The sequence below is a fragment of the Galeopterus variegatus genome, unplaced genomic scaffold, assembly GCF_000696425.1.
Source record: "Galeopterus variegatus unplaced genomic scaffold, G_variegatus-3.0.2 Scaffold9082, whole genome shotgun sequence".
Classification (NCBI taxonomy): Eukaryota; Metazoa; Chordata; class Mammalia; order Dermoptera; family Cynocephalidae; genus Galeopterus; species Galeopterus variegatus.
Genome location: NW_007735193.1, coordinates 60,617 through 64,974, shown reverse-complemented (window position 1 = coordinate 64,974; position 4,358 = coordinate 60,617). Strand labels below are relative to the sequence as shown.

The 4,358-nt window shown below is 43.8% G+C and overlaps 1 pseudogene; it reads left to right on the top strand.

Moving 5' to 3' along the window:
- Window positions 1–208: 208 nt before the first annotated feature.
- On the top strand, window positions 209–608 carry LOC103609014 (annotated as a pseudogene).
- Window positions 609–4,358: the final 3,750 nt, after the last annotated feature.

The following is a 4,358-nucleotide window of genomic DNA, read 5'->3' as shown; positions in this document are numbered from 1 at the left end:
AGCCCCAGCCCCACATCTCCCATTCGGTGATCAGGACTGAACACAGACGACCCACCATGGAGATTGGGATGAGCTGAGTTTTCTTTATTGCAATTTTAAAAGGAGATTTATGGAGAGCAAGAAACATTGAAAATGTGAGTGGGTGTGCGTGAGAAAACCAGTGGATTTGAGTGTCATATTCTGACCAGGACGTCTCTTGTGTTTTCAGGTGTCCAGTGTGGGGTGCAGCTGGAGGAGCCTGGGCGAGGCTTGGTCCAGCCTGGAGGGTCTCTGAGACTCTCCTGTGTGGGATCTGGATTCACCTTCAGTCACTACTACATGGACTGGATCCGCCAGGCTCCAGGAAAGGGGCTGGAGTGGGTTGGTGTCATTAGAAACAAAGCTAATAGTTACAGCACAACATAATGTGAATCGGTGAAAGGCAGATTCACCATCTCAAGAGAAGTTTCCAAAAGCACTGTCTGTGTGCAAATGGACAGCCTGAAGTCCGAGGACACAGCGTGTATTACTGTGCTAGAGACACAGTGAGGGGAAGTCAGTCTGTGCCCAGACACAAACCCCCATGCAAGGGCACACGGGACCACCAGGGTGCGCGCAGGAAACACTGAGCAAGCGCCAGCCCTGGAGCAGGTGCAGGTGGAGGTTAAGTGCTGGTTTATGTTTGTGCTCTTGGGCTTCCTCTTCATCAAACAGTTTCCCAGAAATCCCCTCTAGATTCATGATTCTGGGTTTACCACTGACATCTCTGAATTAGAGCCCTCACTGTAGCAGAAGGACATATTCTCACATGCACACTAGTCAGAGTGTGACTTATGAAATCAGAATGACTCTGCTGTGGTCCCCAGAATCAGAGTCCTGAGGAAGCTCAGAGGACCTTGTGTGTCTTTACCAGACAGGCTCAGGGCGGAGCCCTCACTGGGGTTTACCTTTAAAGATGCTCTTTGAAACTCATATTTGAAGCAAGAGGAGGCTGAACCAGGTTCAGACACCAGTGAAATCCAGTGGATTTTACATCTGACCACCCTCCTTCACAGGTTCACATCAGACTCAGCACTGATCAGGATTTCTTGTGATTTTGGTGCCTCTCTACTTATAACACATTCTGAACATAAAAATCCGTTTTCAGTCTCTATTGTAAAACCCACTGTTGGTCTGTGGAAGCTAAGAGCGTTCTCCTCAGACAGAACTGAAGTCCCTGGGTAAAAAGATTGAGGTCTAAAAGAAGATGACAAAGGGTACAAAAGTAATTTCTGGTAATGAGTATGTACCTAATATTAATCTGGCCCCCACATCATGGGCAGGAGGGGGCAATCAGCTTTGTATCTAATGAATATTCAAAATAAAGAAAGAAAGAAGATGAGATTGTTGGGTCTTCTTCATTGCCTGGTGACAGCTCCCCAAAGGGAATGTCTCAGTTGTCAGACATGGGTCTTTGGGGATGGCTGTGAGTGTACATGACTGAAAGAGACTGATTCTCTCTATTCCCAAGTGTCTTTCTTCAGGTGCAGGTTCAGGAGTTGGGCTCAACAGTGGTGAAGCCCTTGGAGAGACTCTCCCTTACTTGTACTGTCGCTGGATTCTTTATCACAACCAGTGGTTTCTGCTTTGAATTGATCCTCTGAGCCCTTGGGTAGGAGCAGTAGTGGATGAGCTACATTTGCCCTTATGAGAAATGACACTGCAGCCTGTCCATCAAGAATTGAGTCTTCATCTCCAGAGATGTGTCTAAAAATCAGTTCTTCCTGCAGTCAGCTCCATGATGGCAGAGGACATGGCTGTGTGGTGCTGTGCAAGAGAAGCAGAGGCAGCGTGAGTCCTGACACAAATCCCCCTGCAGGAGAACAGGGGACCCCCACTGAGCACTGTGGAAACACCCAGCAGGTGGACCTCAGGGCACCTGCAGTGGACGGCATGGAGGGTTTTCCCTCAGAAGCTGTGGTTTCCCACCAGGACCTACCTCCCAAAAGCCTCTCAACAAAGTAAACTCAGGTAAAATTCATCAATTTCTACATCACTTTTTCCCCCTTTAGGTGTCAGGACTTCCTGACTTTACCTGTCCGTCTCAGGACAGGATGTAGAATAATATTTCTTAAAACACGTCATCCATATATTTATAGGTGAACCAGTGAACACATTCCTTTTCTTTTCCTTTTTTTTTTTTAATAAGTACTTGTAAATTCCATTGCTAATTGTCAACCCATGTGCCCATGATGCGAGGGCCAGATTCACACTGGAGCCATACCCATTACCAGAAATTAATTTTGTACCCCTTGTCCTCCACACACTTGTACCCCAACCACCCTCACCCTCCACCTTCCCCCCTCCTCTGCACTGTAGCCCTAGGAATGTTCTCTCTCTCTGCAAGTCCAACACATCACTGTGGTCTTTCTTTCCTTCCTTCCTTTCTCTCTAAGCTCACACATATGACCAAGCACATGCGGCAATTATCCCTCTGTGCTTTGCTTATTTAACACAACATAAGTTTCACCAGGCTCATTAATTTTCTTGATAATGGGAGAATTTCATTCTTTTTTATGGCAGAGTCGTATTCCATGGCATATATACACCACTGTTTCCTTATCCAATCATCCAACGATAGACATGTAGGTGGGTTCCATGTCTTGGCTACTGTAAACAGAGCTGCAGTGACCATAGGAGAGCAGGTAACCCCTCGACATGATGATTTCCATTACTCTGGGGATATACCCAAGTGGGGGGTTGCTGGATCATATGATAGTTCTACTTGTAGTTGTTTGAGAAACCTCTATACTACTTTCCATAGTATTTGTACTAACTGACATTCCCACCAACAGTGCAGGAGTGTTCCCTTCTGTCCCCATCCTCGCCAGCATTTTTTATTCACCATCTTTTTGATTATAGCCAGTCTAACTGGGGTGAGGTGGTATCTCAATGTAATTTTAATTTGCATTTCCCTTATGACTAGTGATGTTGAGCATTTGTTCATATATCTGTTGGTCATGTGTATGTCTTCTTGTGAAAACTGTCTATTCATCTCCTTTGCCCATTTTTTACATAGGTTATTTGCTTTTTTACTTTATAATTGCTTGAGTTCTATGTATATTTTGGACATTAATCCCTTGTTGGATGCATAGTTAGCACAAATAATCTTCTAATATGTAGGTTGTCTTTTCATGCTGTTGATTGTCTCCTTTGCTGTTCAGAAACTTTTTAGTTTCATATTGTCCCATTTGTTAATTTTTTTCTTCTGCTGCTTGTGCTTATAGGTTCACGTTCATAAAGCCTGTGCCTTGACCTAACAGCTGAAGTGTGTCACTTATATTTTCCCTTAGTACTTTTACAGTTTCAGGTCTTATACTTAAGTCTTTAATCCATTTTGAGTTGGTGTTAGTGTATGGTGGGAGATTCATATCTAGTTTCTTTCTTCTGCACATGGATATCCAGTTTCCACAGCAATACTTGCCGAAGGGGCAGTCCTTTCCCTAATGTAGCTCTTTGTTGCCTTTGTCTAATATCACATGGCTATAAGCCTGCGGGGTGATTTCTGGTTTCTCAATTCTAACCCACTGGTCTGAATGTCTATTTTTATACCAGTACCATGTTGTTTTCATTATAATAGCTTTGTAGTATAATTTGAAGTCAGGTAGTGCTAAGCCTCTGCCTTTATTTTTTTTGCTCAGAGTTACTTTGGCTATTTGAGGTCTTTTGTTTTTCCATATGAAAGGTAGGGTCGTTTTTTCCCATTTCTGAGAAGAATGTCATTTGTATTTTGATAGGGATTCCATTGAATCTGTAGAACACTTTGGTTAATATAAATATTTTCATGATGTTAATTCTTTCAATCCAAGAACATGGAATATCTCTCCATCTTTTTGTGTCTTCTTAAATTTCTTTTTGAATTGGTTGGTAGTTCACATTGTAGTGGTCTTTCACTCCTTGGTTAAGTTGATCCCTAGGTATCTTATTTTTTTTATTTTTATTTTTTTCCTTTTTGTCTTTTTTTGTGTCCAGCAACAGACCGCAACCCTCAGTGTTGCGCCCACACCAGACTGGGACCGGCAACGGGATCACAACCTGCGGTGCTGCGCCCGCCCCTCTCTCAGCCAGTGAGCGGGAAATGGTCTGTATGTGGGATCCAAACCCTCGGCGGGAGCACCGCCGCACTCCCAAGCGGCACACTGTAGCAGTGCGCCACCAGGCTGACCCGGTATCTTATTTTTTTTGTGAAAATTTTATTTATTTTTTATTTTTTTTATTTTTTTTATTTTGTCAATATACAATGTAGTTAATTATTGTGTCCCATCACCGAAACCTCCCGCCCTCTTCCCTCTCCCCCCTCCCACCCAGGTGTGTCCCCTCCATTTTCTTGTTGTAAGAAC